We start from the raw sequence: 26,489 nt of genomic DNA, 5'->3' as shown, positions 1-26,489 counted from the left end.
GGTATCTTTTGACTTGTTCATTCCTTTCTTTTTTGCATTGAAGGTATAACCGATATACAAAACTGCACTTATTTAATATATACAATTTGGTGAATTTGAACACCTGCGAAATCATCACTACAACTGAGATGATCATAAGCATGTTCCTCACCTCTGAACATTTCCTTGTACTTCTTTTGCTGTTATCAAAACACTTAACATGGGCTCTACCCTCTTAACTATTTAAATGTACAAAAGGTATTGTTAACTAAAGGCACTGTGTGGCATAGCACTTCTCCAGAACTTACCCATCCTGAAGAACAAACGTTTATGCCCATTGAACGACACCTGCCCATCTCCCCCTCCCCTTAGACCTGGCAACCACCATTCTGGTCTCTCCTTCTATGAGGGTGACTATTTTAGACACCTCCTATCAGTGGAATGATAGTATCTGTCCTTCTGAGACCAACTTAATTCATGCAGCATAATTTCCTTCAGGTTCATCCACGTTGCTGCAAATAGATAAAAAGTGTTTGTAAGGATATGGAGAAATTGGATCCCTTGTCCACTGTTGCTGGGAATGTAAGATGGTGCAGCCACTATGGAAAACAGTATGGAATTTCCTCAAAAATTAAAAATAGAGCTACCCTATGATCTGGCAATCCCACTTCTGGGTATTTATCCAAAGGAATTAAAATGAGGATCCGCAAGAAAGATCAACACTGCCATTATTCACAACAGCCAAGATGCTGAAACAACCCAAATATCCATCAATAGATGAGTGGATAAAGAATATGACATATTCTTACAGTGGAATACTGTCCACTCCTTACTATATTTAAGAGTAATAGTCTACTAAGTACTTGTCTTTATTGAGTAAATCCTATGAATCAGCTTCTACCTAACAAATTGTGCTACTAGTTATTTATAATCTCAGAAGGTGAACATTTTTTCATCTCTATTTTACCAACTGTAAACTCATGCACATTTTAAAGTAGAATTCAATATTCTGAAATATTCAGTGTATAGTACACTGAAAGCTAGGATTTCTTTTTGTGTAAGTTGACATGACAGTGTCATAAGGGTGCTACCTCTCTGGTGATAAACACAATTACTTTATAATTGGCCTGTAACTCAAGAGTGGTCAATCAATAGCTTGGAAAAGGCTGCCTAAAAATTAGAGTCTTCCTTTCTCTTGATAATCTGAACTGTAAATAAATAGCCAGAGGTCATTTGCTTGGTGAGAACAGAACATGAGAGGAGAAAGAGACCAATAAGTAGCAGCGGATGGGAGTAAACAGAATCCACATCTAAGAACAAGCCAAAAAGACCTTCCTGGGAAAGAACATGTTATTGGTTGGCAGGGGAACATAAACCTAAGACAAAGACATAAAGGGTGAAAAGAGAGAAAAGTAGCTAAATAATAAATATTAACATAATAGAGGTTGGTAGATTTCTAATTCCGAAAAGACAGTTGGGAGGGTGACTATGGATCCTAAAAAAGCTGGGCAGTCCCCAGATTTTCTGAAGAACCATTATTATGACTCTGGCAATTTTCATTACACTTAACTTGGTAACTATTTTGGCATTCACATGTGATAAAGCTCAGTGATTAAGATTCCTGTTGGCTAGTTTCGTGCATTCACTATAATGAAATGGACTTATTTTTTTCAAGAGGTACCCATACATGAGCTGGATATTTCCTCAGTAAGAATTCTCTCAACTTTATGTTGGTTCTAGAATGTTATATCAATGTGCCAAGGAATTCCTATAGAAATTTTTAAAATGCATCAATCAATAATGTTTGGCATCCAGACTCTATTTTTCAAAAGTTAATTTATATGTTAAAATGAGTAAAGCGACCATCATACCTTTTCATTCTTCAATACACCTAAACGTATGGTGGTAATCTCAGGAAATGGATTTAAACGATCAAGATGAGCTTAGTAAAGAACTAGTTTTGAAAAAGATCAGAAAACAAAAGGCAACTGTATTATTGCTCCCCTCTCCCAATCCTATTGTTGATATAATTACTTAATCAGAGTTTTCTTTCTCCCTAAACCCAGATAAAAACATAGTTAAAAATATTCATGGCATTATATTTCAGGTCTCACCACCAACAGATCTAAGCCAGCACTCACGATTAAACCTGTTTGACTTCATCGTGCTATTTCCTCCTTTGGACTGTTGCCTTCGGAGCTGGCTGTTTTCTCCAAGTGATTAATGTAACCTCATTAAGTTAATGAATCTGGTACTTCAGCATTTGTTCAAGGACAGAGAATGAAAAGTCTTGATGTGAACTACTAATTTATTAAAGTTGCATATAGAAACTGAGCATGATCCAGAAAAACTCAAACTCAGAACAATTACCAATCTTTAATCATTGTTAAGGAAGAAAGGAAATGAAGAAAGTTCAAAAGAATATTATAATAGATAGCAAAATCAAAATTGAAAACCTCCAAAGGCCAAAATCACCCCAAAATTAAAAAAAATAGACAGTGGGAAAAATATTTGCAATATATACAATATACCACAATGATGAATATCATTAATAAATGAAATATTCCTATAAAATAAATGACAAAGTCCCCTGAATGACTGTTTATCAGGTGCAATTAGAAGGGACACAAAACAAGGCTACACTCTGCAAGCCTTTCCTCCTCCAACTAGTATAACTTCATTTGGGGCAGGGTTGCTTTTTTTTCAGCCTAAGAATTCCCCTTTAAAGTGGTAATGCATGTAAGAAATAGGCTTACTAAACTTGCAATGGAATTGGTTGGAAGCAAAATATGTGACAATTTCCACCTTTCACGCCAGGTAGAAATGGGGAATACTAGATGGAAAGAACAATAATTATAAGACCTATGTAATTTTTAAGTACTCTTGAAATATTTTTCCATTGATTTGTTTAGACCAAAGATCACACATATATCCAGGCAATTTAATGAATGGCTGATGTCATCAGGAAACCAGGACTAATGGAAATCCATACCACTTGATGTAGGCCTCCCTCTCTCAACAAACTATAACTTGAATGTGGCCAAGACACCGCATCTAATTAGAATTTTTTTAAGAAGATAAATAAGCTTATTAGAAGATAAATAAGCATGAGTGGAACATACTAAATTGTACCATGAAAATGCAATCAGCAAAATACAGACTGTGAGGTACTGAACAAGATAAACAACCTCTTTCTTTAATAAAATCTAGGAGTAAAGGAAGGTGAGAGGGAGGAAGAATGAGATGAGGGAGTGAGACTCTACATATTAGAAACAAAATAATAAACTGAAAAAAACTTAAGAGACTCATCAACCAATCACAATTTATGTACCTTGGGTGGATCCTAATCCGAAAACAAATTGTTTTAAGTAATACATGACAATTAGAGAAAGGGAACACTGGTGGGCTCTTTGATGATAGTAAGGATTTTTAGGTATGCTAGTGATACTGCTTTTGTTTTTAAGATTCCTTATCTTTCAGAGATACATGCTTTTAAATATTTACAGAAGTGGAGAATACTTATGGTGACAACCGCACTGGTTTGCCCAAGATTGAGAGTTAGGGACCTTGACACTTGGAACTTTTCATGCTAAAAACAGGAATGTTCTATGCAACAGGTGATTTCCATCAAAATTAACTGAGGTAGGAGTTGTGAAGTTGATGGGGCGAACCTCTAGAGGTTTTTGGAAGACAACATGTTTGAAGATTTATACCTTCTGCAGCTCAATACCAAAAAAACAAACAACCCCATCAAAAAATGGGCAGAAGATCTAAACAGACAGTTCTCTAAAGAAGACATACAGATGGCCAAAAAACACATGAAAAGTTGTTCAACATCACTTACTATTAGAGAAATGAAAATCAAAACCACTATGAGGTATCACCTTATACCAGCCAGAATGGCCATCATCAAAAAGTCTACAAACAATAAGTTCTAGAGAGGGTGTGGAGAAAAAGGAACATTATTACACTGTTGGTGGGATTGTAAATTGGTGCAACCTCTGTGGAAAGCAGTATGGAGATTCCTCAGAAACCTAAAAATAGAACTCCCATTTGATCCAGCAATTCCACTCCTCGGCATCTATCCAGAGAAAACCATGACTCGCAAAGACAAATGTATTCTGATGTTCATTGCAGCACTATTTTCAACAGCCAAGACATGGAAACAACCTAAATGTCCATCGACAGAGGAGTGGATCCAGAAGATGTGGTACATATACACAATGGAATATTACTCAGCCATTAAAAGGAAAGAAATAATGGCATTTTTAGCAACATGGATGGATCTAGAAATTATCATGCTAAGTGAAGTCAGCCATACAATGAGACACCAACCTCAAATGCTTTCACTGACATGTGGAATCTGAAAAAAGGACAGACTGAACTTTGCAGAACAGATACTGACTCAAAGACTTTGAAAAACTTATGGTCTCCAAAGGAAACAGTTTGGGGGGTGGGGGGATGTGCTGGGGTTGTGGGATGGAAATCCTATAAAATTGGATTGTGATGATCATTGTACAACTATGAATGTAATAAATTCACTGAGTAATAAAAAAAAATCACATGGACCAATATTGCTTGTGGAAATATGGAACAGATTTTACTAGTCAATGTTAGGAAGCTTCAGGAAATCACTATATATATGGACTTTCCTCAGAATAGAAAGAAACCAAGTATGAGACATATTTGTCATTTAAGATGATATAAAGATGATTTTGTCAGTAAACTTGGTGTTTACAGATAAGACAATGATATAGGCTTGTAGTGATTTCTGGAAAGTTCATCTGTTCTTGTAAGGCTTCTTGTGTTATAGTGCTAGCAGACAATCAAGATTTAGTGAGTGCCTACCACACATAAAGGCCCTGTGAGAGCTCCTGACATAGCAAAAATAGGAAAATTAACCAGAACAAAACAATGAATTCTGAGTGTTATCTTATAGAGCCCAGAGAAGGAAGCACTCACTGATCCAGAATTACAGGTGGACAGGTGATAAATATATACTTTTATATCAAATTTAACATGATCCACATATCTATTAATACCTAGAATTTATGCTTGTAGGTGGATTTGACTGAAAGAAATACTTCAATTTGAAAATTTCCATAGAATAAAAGTGAATTTGTAGAGTTTTTTAAAAAACATTGTATGTGTCCCTTTGGATGTGTACTTCTTTCTTTTTATACAATCTCTAAAATGCAAGTGATGAATATACACTTTACTTATCTTCCTAAGAGTGTTGAATCAACAATGTAAAACATTAAAAGTATTTTATTAGTCTTTTTAGGGCTGCACCCATGGCATATGGAAGTTCCCAGGCTAGGGGTCAAATTGGAGCTGCAGCTACCAGCCTATGCCACAGCCACAGCAATGCAGGATCCAAGCTGCGTTTGTGACCCACACCACAGCCCACCTCAAGGTCCTTAACCCACTGATCGAGGCCAGGGATCAAACCCACGTCCTCAAGGAAACTAGTTGGGTTTGTTACCACTGAGCCATGATGGGAACTCCCTGAAAGTTGTTTTAAAATAAATTTAGTATTAAAATCAATGGTTCAGTGATTTGTGGGATTCATGCTCCAAATAGAATATTCTAGCAACAAAGTCCAAGTTTCTCAGTGAAAGGAAATTAACTTACCAGTCACTGTTCATTCAAATTGTGTGATGAATATCTTCATTGCTCTGTTTCTTCCCTAGAACGGAGAAAGATTCCATTATACTTGGCAGATTTAAAATGACAAATGTTATAGTAATGATTTTTTAAAATACATTTATTCATAAAACTGAAATGTGGAAGCTTGCAGAACAGGTTCTATAAGACCACATACGTTGTGAGAACATTTGCTGTGCCACACCATGCATGAGCCATGTCTTTAAGCTCTTCTTAGAAACCAGGGATCCAACACCCAAACCAACACAACAGAGACACTTGAAGACATGGAGCAACATAAAAGAACAGGTCCTTATAGTCCTGCTGAAAAATGGACAAAATGCAAGAGCTTCAGATTCATAAAACCCTAGATAATCATTCTGTGAGGCATGAGTACACACACAGAGTGGTGTGGCAAAATCCTATATGGCTGCTTCACAGTTTACTGAATTATGATGTGCAAAAGGAGAAAACAAAATGAATTGTAGAACAAAGAACCCCACACCAATTTACTTTTTTGTCCTCAGAACATGCCCTGCCCGAAGTTTTTCACTTCTTGTGGCAGCTTTCCTCTGCCATCTTCCCTAATGCCACACCGTTACTGGTCCAATCCTACCCACCCTTCTGGTTAAAAGCCAGCCGAACTGCTCTATTTTAGGAGTCTGACAAGATTCCCTGAGCAATGATTACTTCCCCTTCCCAGATTGTTTCTTTATATTCTTCAAATAACTTTGTTTCGGCATTTAAAAAAAAAAAGCATTCTTTAATATCTGCTCAGTATTTCAATTCACAATTGTCTCTTGAATTTCATCTATTTTTATTTATTTTTTTAATTTATTTTTTTCTGCTGTACAGCATGGGGACCAAGTTATACATACATGTATACCTAATTTTTTCCTCCCATTGTTGTGTTGCAATGTAAGTATCTAGACATAATTCTCAATGCTACACAGCAGGATCTCACTGAGAATCCATTCCAAGAGCAACAGTTTGCATCCATTAACCCCAAGCTCCCGATCCCTCCCACTCCCTCCCTCTCCCCCCCGGCAGCTATAAGTCTATTCTCCAAGTCTACGATTTTCTTTTCTGTGGAAACATTCATATGTGCTATATATTAGATTCCAGTTATAAACAATATCATATGGTATTTATCTTTCTCTTTCTGACTTATTTCACTCAGTATGCGAGTCTCTAGTTCCATCCATGTTGCTGTAAATGGCATTATGTCATTCTTTTTTATGGGTGAGTAGTATTCCATTGCGTATATATACCACATCTTCCTAATTCAATCGTCTGTCAATGGACATTTGGGTTGTTTCCATGTCTCAGCTATTGTGAATAGTGCTGCAATGAACATGCAGGTGCATGTGTCTTTTTTAAGGAAAGTTTTGTCCAGATATATGCCCAAGAGTGGGATTGCTAGGTCATATGGTAGTTCTGTGTAGAGATTTCTAATGTACTTCCATACTGTTCTCTATACCAGCTGTACTGTTTTGGCATTTGTTATAGAGAGCTTAAATCCCTTATTTTTTAAGTGTGTGGAAATTCCCCTTAGTTGGGGTTTTAGATAGCAGTGACCATGTTTTTTCCTTCTACAAGTCTTTCACCTATCACAGCTCTAATATCAATTCATAGAATACATTTAAATAATATAGATTGAATGGAAATAGTAGATGAGAACTGTTTGCTTTATTATATTTTCATTGAAGTATATTTGATTTACAATATTATATTAGTTTGAGGTGTACAGCATAGTGATTCAGTACTTTTAAAGATTATACTCCATTAAAAGTTATTATAAGATAATGGCTATATTTCCCTGTGCTATACAATATATCCCTGCTACTTATCTATTTTATACATAGTAGTTTGTATCGCTTAAGCCCATGCCCCTATCTTGCCCCTCCCCCCTTCACTCTTCCCTCTGGTAACCATTTGTTTTCTGTATCTATGAGTCTGTTTCTGTTGTGCTATATACATTTGTTTGTTCACTTTTTAGATTCACATATAAGTGATATCATATGGTATTTGTCTTTCTCTGACTAATTTCTCTAAGCATAAATTTTCTAGGTCCATCTATGTTGCTGTAAACAGAAGAATTTCATTTTTATGGCTAAGTAATATTCCTATCTCTCTCTATATATCTTTTTTATCCACTCATATGTTGTTGGGTTTCTTCCATACCTTAGCTATTGTAAATAGTGCTACTATGAATATCAAAGTGCATGCACCTTTTTGAATTAGTGTTTTTATTTTCTATGTATACCTAGAAGTGGACTTATGGATCATATAGTAGGTCTATTTTTTAGTTTTTGATAAAATTCCATACTGTTCTCCGTAGTGGCTACAACAATTTATATTCCCCAAAACAGTGTACAAGTGTTCTCTTTACATCCTCAAGAACATTTGTTATTTGTAGACTTTTTGATGATAGTCATTCTGACAGGTATAAAGTGATATCTCATTGTGGTTTTGATTTGCATTTCTCTGATAATTAGTGATGTTGAATATCATTTCATGTCTCTGTTGGCCATCTGTATGTCTTCTTTGGAACAATGCCTATTGAGGTCTTCTGCCCATTTTTGATTAGGGTTTTTGTTCTTTGATATTGACCTGTATGAATTATATATATATATATCTTGGATATTAATCCCTTATTGGTCATATCATTTGCAAATATTTTCTCCCATTCCATAGAGTGTCCTTTAGATTTGCTGATGGTTTTCTTTGCTGTGCAAAAGCATTTAAGGTAAATTAGGTCCCATTTGTTTATTTTTTGCTTTCATTTCTTTTGCCTTAGGAGACAGATTACTCCCTAAAAATATCGCTATGATTAATGTCAAAGAATATTCTCTTCTAGGCGTTTTATAGTTTCAAGTTTTACATTTAGGTTTTTAATCCATTTTAAGTTTATTTTTGTATATGGTGTGAGGAATTATTCTAATATCATTCTTTTACATGAAGCTGTCCCAATTTTCTAGCACCACTTGTTGAAGAGACTATCTTTTTTCAGTTGTGTATTCTTGCCTTCTTTGGCATAGATTAATTGACTGTAGGTGAGTGGGTTTATTTCTGGGCTCTATTTTTCTGTTCCATTAATCTGTGTGTGTATGTGTGTGTGTGTGTGCGCGCGCGCGTGCTTGCGTGCACACGCACCTCCCAGTACCATGCTGTTTTGATTACTGTAGCTTTGTACAATAGTCTGAAGCCTGGGTGAGTCCTGCTTTATTCCTTTTCTCTGGATGGCTTCAGCAATTTGGGATATTTTGTGACTTCATAGGAATTCTAATGTTATTTATCCTATTTCTGTGAAAAATATCATAGTTATTTTGATAGGAACTGCATTAAATTTGTAGAGAGTTTTGGGTAGTATGGCTATTTTAACAACAGTAATTCTCTCAATGTAAGAGCATGGGCATATTTCCATTTCTTTGTATCATCTACACGTTATTTCATCAGTATTTTACAGTTTTCAGATTATAGGTCCTGCACCTCCTTGGTTAAGCTTATGCCTGGGAATTTTATTGTGTTTGATGTGATTTTAAATGTTATTTTTTTAACTCTTTCTGATAATTCATTATCAGTGTACAGAAAAGCAAGATATTTCTGTATATTAATCTTGTATCCTGAAATTTGCTGAATTCATTTATTAGTTCTAATGTTTTTTTTGGTGGAGAGTTTAGGCTTTTCTGTATAAAGTATCATGTCATCTGCTAATAGTGACAGTTTCACTTCTTCCCTTCCAATTTGGATGCCTCTTATTTATTTTTTGATTCCTATGTCTAGGACTTACAATACTACATTAAAAAGAAACAAGACTGAGCATCCTTGTCTATTCCTGAATTTAGAGGAAAGTCTTTCAGCTTTTCATTGTTGAGCATGTTAGCTGAGGGTTTGTCATAAATGGCCTTTATAAAGTTTAGATACATTCCCTCAACACTAACTTTGATGAGAATTTTTATCATGAATGAATGTTGAATTTTGTCAAGCGCTCATTCTGTATCTATTGTGATAGACATGTGATTTTTATCCTTCCTTTTGTTAATGGAGTATATCCCATTGACTGATTTGGTAATATTCAGCTATCCTTGGGTCCTTGGAATAAATCCAACTTGATAATGATGTATGACCCTTTTTATATATTGTTGGGTTTGAGTTGCTAATATTTTGTTGAGGATATGTTCACATTTAATCATCAAAAACATCTACCTGTCATTTTTGGATTTTGTAATGTCTTTATTTTGTTTTAGTATCAGGGTAATTATGGCCTTGTAGAATGAATTTGGGAGGGTGTGGTCCTCTTCAATTTTTAAGAATAGCTTAAGAAGGATAAGTATTAGCTCTTCTTTATGTGTTTGGTATAATCCCTTTTTGAAGCCATCTGGTTCTGGACTTTTGTTTTCTGGGAGTTTTTAAAATTACAAATTCAGTTTGACTTTTAGAGATCAGTCTGTTCAAATTGTCTGTTTCTTCTTGCCTCAGTCTTGGCAGTCTGTATATTGCTAGAAATTTGTCCCTTTCTTCTATTTGGACCCATACAGGCTCTTGGCTCATGTTGACTGCAGACAGAGGTCTGAGCTTTCTTCCATGCGCTGCCTGTGCAGTCACCCAAGATTGTTTTCCTTGTTCCGCTCCCATGCAGCCTTGGGTGCAAGTACACTTTGTCTCTCACAGCTGGTAACTGCCTGAAGTCTCCACAGTCCCTATGCTGCTATGGAATCACACTTCAGAGCTGGTGGGCCAAGTGGACCCTTGATCTGTGTTGGGAGGTGTGTGTGGTAGGGCAGAGGCTGCAGCCAGAAATCTTGGCTGCTTCTGATGTGATGCACTATTTGAGTAAGCTGCCACTGCCCTGCCCAGGCTCCATCCAGTGACGGGGTTGCTTCCATGTCCCATGGTTGTATCTTCTCCCCAGTCCTGGCATCCTCAGATCCAGTGCCTTGCTGTGATGTGGAAGGAGCTAGGCTGGAGCATTCATTCAGCTGGAGCTAAGGCAGATGCCAAAGGGGCATAGAAAACCTGGCAGACCTCTCTCCCCACTGCCTGGGGGAAAGCCAGCACCTGTGTGCTACTTATCAGCAAAGTCCAGGCTTATCACAGCCCTCCTGTTATTCCCAGTAGTCCTTCAACCAGCTAAGGGGGTTTGTGTAGGACCAAGGGCCATTGCCCTTGATCTATAGCTCTCACCTTGTACTTCCCAGGGTGAGTATCTGCCCGTGTGTTCTCCCTGCCAGGGGCATGGGTCTCAACCCCATTGCTTTTCTTCCCTTCCTACCTGATTATGTGTGTATTTTTCCTGCAGCCTTGGTTGTACAGGGCCCCTTCTTTCAGCTTCCAGTTAGTTTTCAGTGAGAATTGTCCCACATTGTAGCTATACTTTTGATGTGTTTCATAGAGGAGGTAAGTTCTACATCCTTCTACTCCACCATCTCTGGAATTGTTTGCTTTAATTAAGGTCTCATGAGAAAAAAAAAAAAAAAAAGGAAGAAGAAGAAGAAGAGCTAGTAGAATATTCCTCAAAATACTTTAAGCACACACACAAGAATGAAGATGAACAGATAAACTCATTAAGTATTGACCTGGTTTAACCTTTACTTGTTCTTGAAGTTGCAAATTTTAGAACTCTGGTAATTAGAACTATTGATTCTAGCTTTAATCAAATATTTTCTTTTTGGAACATGATGTAAAAGTTAGCAATGTAACTAATCAGATATAAAGTTTAAGTTAAGAAACTTAAGTTTTATACATATCTTTGTCATTTGTTTAAACTTGAGCTCAACACTATCAAAATGTTTACCAAACGTGTCAGGATTATGAATGCAGTCAAATGTCAAAGTTTGTATTTTGTTCTCATCCCTTTTATTTCCATACAGGAAAAAAGCTGTTTAAAAAGCTTTTCGGTTTATATTTCTAAATGACTTTAGAATTTTAAAGACTAGTTAGATAAATTGCTTTTAAGCTATAAAACTTTTTGTTCCAGTCCAGAAACCATTGTTATATGTCTTTTACAATACAAGCATGGAGTCATATCTAGATCCAAAAACGTTACTCATTTCAAAACTGCTAATGAGTGTGATTACTATGTTTTTGTCATTTTCTTCCCGTCCTCTGTTTCTTTCTTTTTTGCTGTCTCCCAGTTCAGCCAGTAAACAAAAATCTTGTGGCTAGTTTCCTGAACCAATATAAACCTTACCTAGGAATCGAAAGCATGAAACAAAAAACCTAGGAAAAATATTTCATTTAACTACTGAACTGCTTTATATTTATGTGTATTATGTGTCTAAATCATATTATACTTGGAAAATCTAGCATTTTGTCCTTATAATTCTTTAATATCATTCCCATCAAAGATAACTGGCTAACAAAGGTTAATTTAATAAATTTCCTTAAAAGTGAAGGTCAACTATCATGTGCCTTCAAAGCTCATGATCATTTCTTTCCAGACGATCTACAAAATTTAAACTGAATTAAATGCAAAATTTATTTTTAGCTTCCATCAATTCAGATAATTATTATATGAACCCACTGTGGATTCCTTCGCTTTCATCCAATCGTTCCTTTTACAAGAAACAAACATATAAAGATTAAATTATTTGAAAATGACACATTTTAGTCCAACAATGAAACAAAGTTCTTTAAGAGAAAAAAGTTAAAAACCAAATTTTATTTCTTAAAAACAATGAAAAGGCCTGTGATAACTCATAGTTGAGAATACTAAACTACAAAATAGCTTGTTTTATTTTACTGTGTGATTCTGTGCAATTTGACACAACTTCTTTAAATAGCAGTAGTACCATATGTGTAAAATGATGGAACCAAACTATCATGTGACTATCAGTGACTCAATTACTTAAATGATATCATATAGCTAAAACTGCACACAAATAGCAATTAATTTATCTACAAGTGGGGTACTATTATTCTCTTTTATAAAGTAGAAGTCTTAGGGACAAAGAAAATAAATACATATTGTCCAAGATAACGCATCGTGTAACTAATAGAGCCAGATTCAAACCTAAGCAATCTGGCTCCAAAGCAGGAGATTTGACTATTACACTATGAATTCAAATATTCCTTCAAGCTCTAGTAAACTTTAACTTATATCTATGAAAATACTTTTTCTCTCATTTCTAAAGATTAAATTGGTGCATGGGAAAGGTAAGCTCAACTTCTGGGTAGTCCAGCAGAGAGATGCCCATGTGGACATGATTATTTAAAGTGATTTTACTGAGATATAATTCCTACACCATTAAATTTACACACTTAAAGTATAAAACTTGGTTGTTTTAGTATATTCGCAGACTTAAGCAAATATCATCATTATCTAAAATTAGAATATTTTCATTGCCCTTGTAAGCAACCCTACATCCAAGAGCAGTCATCCTATCCCCCTCCCAGCCTTGGACAACTGCGAATCTACTTTTTGTCTATAGAGATCTGCACATTTTGGACTTCTCACCATACAGTCACAGTCTCATGTTTTTTTCACTTAACATAATGTTGTCAAGATTCATTTACATGGTAGCATCTATCAACACTTAATTCCATTTTAATGCCAAATAACATTTCATTGTCTGGATATATCCCATTTGTTTATCCATTCATCCTTTAATGGACGTCTGCGTTGTGTCCACTCTATTATGAATAATGCTGCTATGATGTTTTCATATGTCTTGCAGGTAGCCAGATTACTCAGAGTGTACATGATTATAACTCCTATTTTGTTTCTCTATTTGCTGGAAACAGTATAAATAATATTTTCATAAAAAAGCACTGTGAAACTTGACTCCTTTCTATATATGGCTAGACTTAGACTTACATAAAATCTGAGAATCAGTGTTTCAACGACAACACAGGGATTTGGTTTCATCACTAAAAGAGCAGAGTTCCAAAAAGAACAAGAAAGACCAAAGCAGGTAAATTAAATGACAACATATTTCCCTACCCTGTTTTCATGGGCACTGACTTGGAAATATGGCCTGGAATAAGAAACAAAGTTATCATGGTATTGGTTGAATTGTATCTCTAAAATACTAGTAACCTTATGATGAACAGTGAAGGACAAAAGAAACAGACTGTGGCATATTCAGATTTAAAAATTAATATGTGACAGAACATAAGCCGCCATTTATCTGAGAGATAAATGTGATAGCATCTCAAGGACCACATGAGGTCCTCAGCCCTGGCGTCAATTTGGCTATTGCTGCTAGAACGACGGCAACGTCCTTCGTGCCTCTGGGCTGCAGTTACCTCTTCAAAATGAAGACAGTGGACTAGAAAATTGTCAACTAGTCATGCAGTATCCATATCAAAGGACTTTAGAGTAAGGTGTCTTCAATTTCTGAACTAATATCCAGAATATTAACAGATTTCCTAAAAAAAAAACTGTTCTATTCCCTGTTTTACTTTCACAACTTTTCTGCACTCGATAATGTACATGTCTTTACACAGTTTATTTGAATTTGAACACAAAATCAGAGATTGTTAGAGTTGGAATCAATTTCAGTGATCATTTGGTGAAGGATGCAATACTCTTATTTTAGAGATTGTAAAAAGTGGTTATGACCTGTGGATGAACACATCACAGGGATTGAGGATCCAAGGTTGGCCAAGGCACTTGGCTCTTTCAGCGCTACTGTGCCACTTTTCCTAATGATTCCTGGGAGCCCACTGATCCAAAAGTCTGTAGCTGCAAGCCTGTCTCCATGGCAGAAAAGAGAGTTTACTTTTCCAAAATAGCAACAAAAAGTCATTCATTAGCTGCCTAAGGAACAAAAAGCTGCTGATAGACACTAAGGTTTCAAGGAAAGGTTATCACTTGCTAAATTCTTCCTTTTTTCACAGCACCTGCAACATCAATCAATGCACAACTCTGAAAGGAAGAAGCTGATTCTTTTTCAAGCCACTCATATTACACACAGAGGTTGATGTCAACATTTACCAATTATTTTTTTTCCTTCCTAGAAAGCCCCAGATATGCTCCCTATGGATGCTACTGCTGTTTTCTCCAGTAGCAGTAACACATTGTTTGGCTTTTAATAGATTCCTTCTAAATTTTCACCTGCCATCTTATATTGTGTTTGTCCTTCATAACAGGTTTCACCATCTGTAATCATCATAGGTGCTTATGTGTTTACTTTTGGCGTGTTAACGATCTGCATTCGTCGACTAAACGGTTAGTTCTTTGGATGGCAGAAATTCTGCTTGTCTTGTTCACTGGGTACCTACAATACTTAGCACATTTCATGATCCTTGATATATGTAGATCATGTCATTTCTTGCACAGCAAGAGTATGATCCTTGGTCAATAGCGTTTGCTGAGTTAAAGAAATGACGTTACATATTCTCGCATAGCAAGAACAGAACACCACAATTTCTGCATTTCAGTAAGTCTGAATGTCTGTAGACATGAATACACATCCAAATATTTCAGATGTGTTTATCTCAGCCTGCAGTGAAATGAGGTATATTCTTAACACTAACTGCTGTATTTAAATATGGTGGTGTCACATGACTAAGATTATTAACTGTATTAACTGGTAGAACTTTAATGTCTAGTGTATAAAGTATATCTTTATTCAATTATGTAAAGAAAATAACTTTCAAGTTACACAGGTTTGGGTTCAAATTTGCCTCTGTCACTTGCAACCTATGTGGTCTTAGGTGCTGAAATTCACCTCAACCAGGCTAGATTTAACCTATAAATGTAAGCATTAGGTATAAGATTTTCTCGAAGTTTCCGATACAATATGAAGATATGCCATCTGCTGTTAAATCTCTTCATTTACCATAGGCAATTGGCTTTAATAGGGTTACAAAATCAGGGATGCTCAGCATTGAATACAGTGGGTATTAGGCAAATCTATTTACTTTTATTATCATCTATCTCTGGCAACCGAAAAGATTCACATTCTATGAACAAAAATTGATCATGCCAAGCTGGTCACCCTGTGGTCACATGGCTTCAGAGTGCGCTGCATTTATGGAGACGCCTCTGCTCTGTTGGCAAGGACTCCCCATGGACAAAGAGGACCTTGGTGGTGCTGTCATCTTTTGCCAGCCTTTGTTCAGCCCAGCAGAATGGGTCTGGAAGTACTGCAGTCATGATGATAAGAGTCTGGCTTAGTTTCAGACTCTTATTATCAGTCTTACTCGTTGTCATGTTTTGCCAAGGATAGCAAGAAGCAAGAGAGGTAGTGAGTTCCCCATCACAGAACACGTTCAAACACTAAATTGGAAGAGGGCAATGTGGACAGGATTCGGCTTTTACTGTTTTGCTTTTAAACTCAAAGCACATTATGAGTAATGCCTGGGGTGTTGCAAATGCTCTGCAGTTGTTTCCTTTAACTGTTTTGCTTTCTTTTTGTAAGTGGTGATATTGCCAGTTGATCCTTACATGCTGCATGTGGTAAGAAAATACTATCAGAAGCACACAAGGTAAGGCTCCTGTAATGGTAAGAATTTTGTTATTTCTGACTGCTTTTATTACTTGAAAATTTCCGACCAAGTTTACAAGGTAGTCTCTTGCCAGAGTCTCTGAAATAGAATCTTTTGAAGTAGTTTTGGTCTTTTAAGGAGCCTGGTGATCTTTCACTAAGGAGAGTGGTGACAGACAGCTCTCTGTTATTCCTCAGTGATATCTCACTAAGCCTGATCAAAGTGAGTTGCTTTGGTTTTATCTTCTAGATGATGTCAACAAAAGTCGGTTTGTCCAGGATGGTTGAGAAGAGCCCTGCATTCTGGGACTATTTTCAATTTCCTATTCTCTGTCAGTCCTAACAGCCCATTCACCTTTCATACACTTATTCCTAGACAATAAATTGAATACTTAATCATACAGTCACAGTTCTTCGTTACAGATTTTTTTTTCCTTTTTAAGAATATGGAATTTTCCAGACTAGGGGTCGAACCAAAGCTGCAGCTGCCAGTCTACACCACAGCCCCAGCAACACTGGATCTGAGCAACATCTGCGACCTACACTGCAGCTTGTGTCAATGCCAGATCATTAACACACTGAAGGAGGCCAGGGATTGAACCCACATTCTTACGGAGAAAACATCAGGTTCTTAACCCACTGAGCCACAACAGGAACTCTTGTTATAGACTCTGAAGACCATTAGTGTGTTAGGAAAATGAGAAGGCATCATCGTATGTGTGATAAACGTTGCACGAGGTAAAGAAAGGTAAGTAGTAGGAGTGGCCATAAAGGAATAAATTATCTCCATGTGCATGAGCAAGGGATAGTTTCACTGAAGCTTCATATAGGAAGTGAAAAACTAGCAGTTCTCCGATGAGGGCCAAAAACTCAGGTGTTACTGAGGTCCATGGCTCAAAAGCTTCCTCTAGAGCAAGCAGATAAAGATCTTGGGCACACCAAGCTGAGTGCTGTAACCAGCCAATATGAGTTAAAGAGAGACAACTACTTAAATCTGAAAAATTTTGCAAGCTAGTTGATAAACATAGCCTCTATGTTTATCATATAAACATACATTATATGTGGCTGTACATTATATAGACTTACAATCAAATACATTGTATTAAAAACAAATGTAATTCAAAAAGTTACATGCACCCCAATGTTCATTGAAGCACTGTTCACATTACCAAGACATGGAAGCAACCTAAATGCCCACTGATGGATGAATGGATAAAGAAGATGTGGCACATATACACACTGGAATATTACTCAGCCATGAAAATTATGCAATAATACCATTTACAGTGACATGAATGGACCTAGAGATTATCGTACTAAGTGAAGTAAGCCAAACAGAGAAAAATAAATATCATTTGATATTGCTTATATGTGGAATCTAAAAAAAATGATACAAATGAACTTAAATACAAAACAGAAATAGACCCACAGATATAGGAAAAAAAAAAAAAACTTACAGTTACCAAAGGGGAAAAGGGAGGAAGGATAAATTAGGAGTTTAGGATTAACATATTCACACTACTATATGTACAAGAGACAACCAACAGGGACCTCCTCTAGAGCAGGGGAACTATATTCAACATTTTGTAATAACCTATAAAGGAAAAAGATCTAAAAAAAAGATACATATGCATGTATAAATGAACCACTTTGCTGTATACCTGAAACTAACACATCATAAAGGAACTATGCTTCAATTTTACAACGTAATAACTTTCCAATTATTTTACTGCATCTTATGTATGCTTTTGAGGTTTTTAATGTCTACTGAACCTGAATGATAGAAATACTAACTAACTGTGCTCCTGTGCATTTCTTTCCCACTCCTCACATAGTGACATCATGTTGGTTGCTTGAAACTGGCCATGGTAGGTGTCCTGATGCCAGAAAAATCAGCAAACATGACAAATCATGATTTTATTTATTGTTTTGTTGACTGACCTTAAGAAAGTTGGAGATGGAAAAAATATTAATAATGCAGATTACACTTAACTTATGCCATAGCTGTAACTGTTTCACTGTGAATGTCACCAAAAATTGGGGACATATACTTCCGTGACAGTTAAAAAACTGCCATGTGCTTCTGCAAAGAAGTTACTTCACTAATGAATGAAGTTCCAACATGTCATTACTGATCCTGTTTATCTTAATTATTAATGTAAGTGAAAATATCATTAACATTCACATCAGAGCTATAGTTGTTTACCAAATTCTGGTGCCATTGCTTGGATAACAGTTCAGCAAAAAAAAAAAAAAAAAAAAAAAAAATCAGCCTGTTAGAAGCAATTGGCTATAATGAATTTATAAGGAACAGTATTACCTTTCAAAAATTATTTGTAAACTGTATGCTGTGCATCGGTAAAATACACTAAACTCACATATGTATACTAAACTTATGTGTATATATGTACATGCACACGCTTATATGTATACGTATGTGTGTATATTATATACACACATGCTTTTTTTCCCCTCATGGAGAGCAGCTTGAGCACAACTCACTGTTGTGCATACATAAAATTATGCCCAGAAACCAGAAATTTTTGCTATAGTGAAGGGAGCCATTTAATGATTTAAAGCAGGAATACACACGATTGTATCTGCATTTGGAGAAAGTTCACTTAACTGAAGGAATAAAGACAAAAAAATTAGGAAACAATTTATTCAGTTCAGAGAATTAATATTGACAGCCTTATGTTAAGTTGGGGAAAAAAAGGAAGTGACAGATGTGAGAGACATGTTCCACTTAGAGCTGTGAAAACCTAGTGACTGATTAGCTGCAAAAGAGGAGCAATAGGAAGATTAGCTCAGATGTATGACTAAGAAGAACAGTTAGAGACTAAAGCAAGTAAGTAGCTTAAATAGTAATTTAGAAAAGCCACACACACATAATCTGGGGGGAAGGATTTAAGAGCTTAGTTTAGAAGCAAGTTTGAAATGCTAGATATTTAAACAGTTTTCCAGCTCATGGTTGAAGGTAAAACTCTGAATGACAGAACAGGAATCTGGTTTGAGTTAGAAATTTTACAAACTTAGCAAATAGATGGTTAAGAAAGTCATGCGTAACGGAGGGAGCCATGAAAGAGAACATACACCACAAACACAAAACGGGAAGGGAGGCAAGATTAAGCTTTGGAAACATTCTTATTTCATGGTGAGATGAGAAAGGGGCTTGATAATGGAGATGAAAAAGAATTAAGATGAGAAGAGCATCAGGAGAGAGTGGTGGCTCCAATCAAATTTGGAAAAGACATTATCAGAATAATTGAATGTGGTGGAGAGTCACACACACACACACACACAAATCAAAACAGATTCACTGAGGGTAACAGGCTGAAGTTAGATGATCTGCGATGCCAGTTGTAGAAGGATTCTGTTTTGGTTATCAGTTGCTGCAAAACAAACAACCCTCCAATTAGCAGCTTGAAACAACCACGATTTTTTCTCATGATGCTGAGGATCGACTGAGTTCAACTGGACAGTTTTCTTGCTCTGCATGGAGTCTGCTGGAAAGTCCAAGATGACCTCACTCACATGTCTGTTTCCTCAACAGAGCTGGCTGAAATGGCCGGAGGCCATCTGAACCTCATTCTCTGGCTTTGGAGTCACTCATCCTCCAGGAACAGTCAGACTGCTTTAAATGGCAGCCAATTTCCAAGACAGCAAAAGGGAAACCTACAAGGTCTCTCAAGGTCTGGGCTCAGAAGTCTCAAAACATCCTTTCTGCCCCATACAATTGGTCAAAGTAAATCAAAAGGCTACTCTGGGTTTAAAGGGTGGACATAACACCTCACTGCTTCATGGAAGGAACAGCGTATGAACAAATAAGAGAAACTGTTGGTGACTGCCTTTGTAGACAATTAATCCACGTGTCCTTTGTCCTACGTGAGTACCTTTAAGTACTGCTTTCTTATTTTAGTTCAAGAAGCTCCAGGATTAACTTGATGCTCCACAACTCACATTTACATAAAGCAGAAACAAAGACGCTGTATTTAAGATCCACGCATTCACTCCCACCCAAGTGCAGGTTTCAGGAGTCAAGGAAAAGCATACCTTACAGCTAATGGCAAGATCTGGATTAGCATGTAGGAGTGAGGCCAAGGTAAAATGAACACTCTACAGATTGTAATCTATATAGAGCTGCCAAAAACCAAACAGAGCTTACTAACTTTCCCACCCAAGACTCAGAGTACAAATATCCTAACAGCTTCGTTCCACTTCTTTGCTTCAGCACCCAGACATCTTTAGATCACTTGTGGCCATTAGGTATCAAATAACATGAAAAGGGGAGGGAGGACTTTTCTGTATTAACAACAGGCTCTTTGTCTGCATTGACTGGGTCAGAGCAATACCTTAGTATGCAGAGAAATACTACAAACAGGGCAACGTTTTGCAAGATAAGTTTTTGGGAAATACGTTGGCCTCTTTACATATCTATGGCACGTTACATAGCTTTGTTTGCAGGTTGAGTCTACTTTGTCATCATACATACACAGATGGCCAGACTTTTGTCTTATTTTTCATGCATTTCTAAAGTGAAATAGTTATGATTCTCTAGTTAGATAACTTCGTTTTTTTTTTTTTTTTTTTTTTTGCTTTCAAATGTACATACACAGGCTGATTATGTCTTAAAATTACTAATTCCATAACGATAAAAAAGCCCATAACGAATGATTTATTTGTTTCAGTATAACACAATGTATGGATGCAAAGACTGAAATGCATGATAAAATGTTGATAAAGTCTACCTGACTGTGAAATTTTGAGCTAATTATTTTAGGATTATCTTCTAGGACTAATAAATGTTTATACAAAAAGCACTATTTATATACTATACGAACGAATCAATATTCATGCTCTTCATAACTCGAATTTTAGTGAAAAAGAACTATACTGGCTTCCTGTTTAATGTAGCCTGGCCAGATGTGAAAGCTTGAATGGATAATTTTACTGTTTTTGAACGGAGGTTTACAATTTTGCATCGTTAAAACAAGGGAATAGAACTAGATTATTCAAATGGTCCATATGCAGTTTAAAGTTGATCATTCTTCATTGTGAAAACAAGTGAGAAGTCACCAGCAGAAACCAGCACAATTCCTCAGCATACCCGAAACTTTCTACAACTTATGTAGCTAAATCATTTTACAGGCCTCGGAGGATCAAAATGTCAGCATTAGAAGATTAGACTCTAACCTCCAAGTCAGCCCCAATCAATCTCCCCTTATTACTCTGAGATATCTCACTTTTTCACATAGGAATAATAAAAGGCAACTAACTCTTGAAAAAGAAAGAATGAGAAATGAGCTTCCAAAGGCGATGTTTTCACCACAGTCACACTTTAGCTATTTATAAACCCAAATCATTGTAAATAATTTTAATTTCAATACATGAAAATAATCTAATCTACAGCACAAATGAACCTTTCCACAGAAAAGAAAATCATGGACTTGGAGAACAGACTTGTGGTTGCCAAGGGGGCAGGTGGAGGCAGTGGGGTGGACTGGGAATCTTGGGTTAATAGATGCAAACTATTGCCTTTGCAATGGATAAGTAATGAGATCCTGCTGTATAGCACAGGGAACTATACCTAGTCACTTATGATGGAGCATGACAATGCGAGAAAAAGAATGTATATATGTATATGTGAATGCATCACCTTGCTGTACAGTAGAAAATGGGCAGAACACTGTAAACCGGCTATGATGGAAACAATAAAAATCATTTAAAATAAAAAAAGAAAATAATTCAATTATTTCGCAAATACTGTAAATACCCCAAGTGCAATGTTATTCTCTAAGTGTCACTTGGTTCCGATTTATTACAAAGACTTTAATTCTATTTTCATTGATGCTGATGGCTTTCGCCATTTTTTGACCACTCTCAACATAATTTTTTTAATGAGTTTGTGGAACAAAAAAGTGAGGCAGGGACTGACAAAAGAAAGCAAAGAACTGGCCGTGGAAAGGAGAAGGCCTTCTGTTGGAGAGACTCCAAATATGAAGCAATCTGTTTAAGGAAGCCTGAAGAGGAAAAGCACTGATGGACTTCGGAATCACACAGATCTGGGTTTGAATCCCGGTGATACCACTTTATTTCCTTCATACTCTTAGGAGAATTGCTTTTTAATTCTAAACCTCAATTTCTTCTTGGAATAATATTAGCAACAGTATCAGAGTATCATTTTAGTGGGAAGATAAATTGCAGAAGCCTAGCTCTGAGCATGATGCATAGTTCATGCTCAAATATTTGTTTTCACTATATCATTTTTATCATAACTATTATTTCTATCATCATCATCATGGAAGCCGGGATCCAATGAATCATTCACCACAAAGCCAAATATAAAATATCATGGATGCTTATAATATGATATTTGTACACTTATTATCATGAAAATCATTACTTTTATTTTGTATTACTTTACTGTGGTGGGACACTTAACATGAGCTACATCCTGTTAACCAACTTTTTAATGTACAATACATTCTTATTAATTATAGATACGAGAGTGTTCCATAGATTGCTAGAGCTTATTCATTTTTCTTAGCTCATACTTTATGCCTTTTTAATCAAAAAATACCCACTGCCCTTTCCCACAAGCTTTGGTAATCACTATTCCACCCTTTGATCCTAAGAATTTGACTATTTAAGACACCTCATATAAGTGCATCATGCAGTATTTGACTTTTTCAGACTGGCTTATTTCACTTAGCATAACGTCCTCAACATTGTTCATTGTTCATCTATGTTATTCATCCATGTCGTTACATATGGTAGGACTTCCTTCTTTTTTAAGGTTGAATAGTGTTTCATTTTATGCATATACCACATATTATTTATCCAATCATCTGTCAATCGACATTTTAGGCTGTTGGCACATCTTGGCTCTTTTGACTAGTGCTGCAATGAATAGGGGAAAACAGATATTTCTTTGGGATCCTCATTTCAGTTCCTTTGGGATAAACTCCCCAAAGTGGATCTGCTAGATCATAGAGTAAAAATATAGGCCACACAACTGCAAGAATAATGCCTATAAACAACCTAGGATTTTTATTTAGAATACCCAAATGACATCTATGGATCAGTCGAAACAACTGTCAAAGATAGGTGGCTGAAAAAATACTACCACGTAATAATAAATGCAAGTAAGTCTGAGCTTATGTTAATGAAGTTAAATCCATGAGTATCAGAGAAAATAACTTTAAATCCATAATCCACTGGCCTACACCAGAGCCACAGCAACTCCAGATCCAAGCTGTGTCTGTGACCTACACCACAGCTCAGGGTAACGCCGGATCCTTAACCCACTGAGCAAGGCCAGGGATGGAACCCACAACCTCATGGTTCCTAGTCGAATTTGTTTCCACTGCGCCAACTCCTTAATAATACTTTAAATTAAAATCTTTTAATATGAAATACTTAAGGGTATGAAACTAGAAGTTTCATCTTACCACTAGTGGGAGTGTAACTGATTCAGTGGTGTGTTTTCTTTTTCTTGGCAATCTTATAAAGATGAACATGCATATTGCTGGTTTTTCATTAGAGTTTTCAGGAAAGCAACTCACTGGAATTCAAAAGAAATATTTCTTAATATAAGTAATTAATACATAGAGTTTAATTTTATTATTGTTTTTAAATTGTCATTAATTTTACTCAATTTTATCTTTACTGTATATCACAGTAAAAAATACTTAAGGGAAAAAAGTAAAATGAAAAAGAAAATTAAAAAATAAAAATCATTGCTAATGACTTGCTTGCCTGTGGATAATTTCTGCTTTCTAGAAAATAGTAAGATAAATAATTACAAATATGTGGCACATATGCTACACCAGTAAGTCAAGGTTTTATTTTATAAACCAGCAGCAAGGACTAGTGTGAATGAAATGACTGTTAACAGTGGTATCTGGATGGGAGGAATCACCACTATTATTTTCTTTTGCAAAATAAATCTTCTTGGAGGGATCAGACAAGTCTTTCATTACACACGTAAATTTTCCAGTCACTAATATTGTACCTAATGACTTTAAAAATTTAACATAGATCAGAGTTCCCGTCATGGCACAGCAGAAACGAACTGACTAGGAACCATGAGTTGGGGGTTCGATCCCTGACCTCACTCATTGGGTTAAGGATCTGGGTTGCCGTGAGCTGTGGTGTAGGTCGCAGATGCGGCTCAGATCTGGTGTTGCTGTGGCTGTGGCATAGGCTGGCAGCAGCAACTCCGATTAGACCCCTAGCCTGGAACCTCCATATGCTACAGGAGTGGCCCTAGAAAAGGCAAAAAGACAAACAAACAAAAGATTACTGCTCCTAATATCTTATTCTACATAGTATGTATTTCCAGCTTTTATTTTTTCAAGTTATTTTAGTTACATAAGTGGTACTTATACTATTCTTCAATATGTTGTTTAGTATCCTATCATAATAATTTATCAAAGTTAATATACTTGATTATTCAGTAGTGGATATACATATATATATAGCTAATGCTTTATTTTGAACATTTGGAAAATATTTTTGTAGGCAAAATTATAGGCCTAACTTTGATGATTTCTTTAGGGAAATTCTCCTAACCGGACTTGTGGGGACAAAGACTTGATTATATTTAAGGCTACCACTAATCTAAGACAGGATTATTCAAAAGTTCTTTGAATTATTAAAACAACAATTTTGGGATGAAAATGGCCTTCTAGATGTGTAGTTCTTAGATTACACCAGTTGGTATTTCTCTTTATTCCCACCAAATGTCATATCAATTGTTATATGTAAATTTATAAATATGTATTTTGTCTCTTGACATTTAAGTGTTTTGTGTGTGTGTATTTTCTTTTTCAGCTGTATCTGCAGCATGCAGTAGTTCCTGGGCCAGGGAATATACCCACGTCATAGCAGGAACCAGAACCACAGCAGTACCAACACTGGATCCATAACCACTGAGCTACCAGGGAACTCCCTGATGTGGGTGTTTCTTATGTCTCTGGTACGTAAGTAATTTTGCATCACCAAACACAGAGCCGGCTTGCAGGCAGCACTCATAGTGCATTGCAGCCGTAGTCACAGCAACTTGGTGAACATGGAGAGCAGGTGGAAGAAGAAAAGAACACAGGAGCAGGAGAGGGCATTAAGAAGAGAAACATGGAAGGACTTTCAAACACTTCATAGTAAGACAAAACAGACTGAATTTTTGAGCAAAATGAGGTGGAGGGAAAAGGTCCTTTGTGATACTTTCCAATTCCAGCTTTCTGCTAAACAAGAAAGAGTATTTCTATTTTGGATGGGAAAACAGCCTTTACTCTAAGGTGATATTTAAAGCAGGCAGAATAGGTAAAATCACCAAGGGAGAATGTACAGAGGTAAGAGCAGTCTAGGATATGGCCCTTGGAACTTCTAAATTTTACAGGGCAGGTAAATATGGTGGAAAAAGAAAAGCATCAGGAGTTCCCGTGGTGGCGCAGTGGTCAACGAATCCGACTAGGAACCATGAGGTTGCGGGTTCATTCCTGCCCTTGCTCAGTGGGCTAAGGATCCAGCGTTGCCATGAGCTGTGGTGTAGGTTGCAGATGCGGCTCGATCCCGCGTTGCTGTGGCTGTGGCATAGGTCAGCGGCTACAGCTCCGATCAGACCCCTAGCCTGGAACCTCCACATGCCCGGAGTGGCCCAAGAAATGGCAAAAAACAAAAAAAGCAAAAAAAAAAAAAAAAGGAAAAGCATCAAAAGAAGATGTCCTTAAGTAGAAAGGCTGAAGGGAACTAGGAGAGAAGACTATTTGGGAAAAATTGATAGTGTAACTATGTCAAATGCTGCTAAGAAACATTGAGAGGTTAATAGGAATGGAAGATGTGGTACACATATATAAGGAATATTACTCAGTCACGAAAAAGAATGAAATAATGCCATTTGCACAATGTGGATGAATATAGAGATAATCACACGAAGTGAAGCAAGGCAAAGACAAATATCATGTATCACTTATTTGTGAAATCTAAAATATGATATGTATGAACTTATTCATAAAACAGAAACAGACCCATAGACATAGAAAAAAACCTTATGGTTACAAAAGGGGAAAGGGGGATGGGGATAAATTAAGAGGTTGGGATTAACATGTACACATTACTATACATAAAATAAATAACCAATAAGGACCTACTGCAGCACAGGGAACTATAGTCAATATCCTATAATAAAAGGTGATAGATGAGAATAGAAAAAAGAATGTTCATACATAAGAATGTGTGTGTGTGTAACTAAATCACTTTGTTGTACAGCAGAAATTAACACAACATTGTAAGCAAACTATACTTAAAAAAAAAAAAAACTCATGGAATTTGGAAAAGCGGGGCCACTTTTTTCATTGTTGTGCTACAGATAGAAGCCAAGCTGGAAAGAACTGAAGCTCGGAGAAGTAGTGAAGAAATAGAGGCAGG

At 36.3% G+C, this 26,489-nt stretch overlaps 1 long non-coding RNA gene across 1 annotated transcript in view; it reads right to left on the bottom strand.

Moving 5' to 3' along the window:
* LOC102163451 overlaps positions 1–26,489 on the bottom strand; it is a 146,238-nt gene that overhangs the window by 26,061 nt on the left and 93,688 nt on the right. Inside the window, exon 3 of the long non-coding RNA XR_301982.3 lies at positions 5,614–5,668. This is a non-coding gene — a long non-coding RNA (uncharacterized LOC102163451). The remainder of the gene's footprint in view (positions 1–5,613; positions 5,669–26,489) is intronic.

The sequence above is a fragment of the Sus scrofa genome, chromosome 2 (assembly GCF_000003025.6).
Source record: "Sus scrofa isolate TJ Tabasco breed Duroc chromosome 2, Sscrofa11.1, whole genome shotgun sequence".
NCBI lineage: Eukaryota > Metazoa > Chordata > Mammalia > Artiodactyla > Suidae > Sus > Sus scrofa.
Note: the sequence above shows the minus strand (reverse complement) of the source record. Positions and strands in the feature narration are given on the sequence as shown.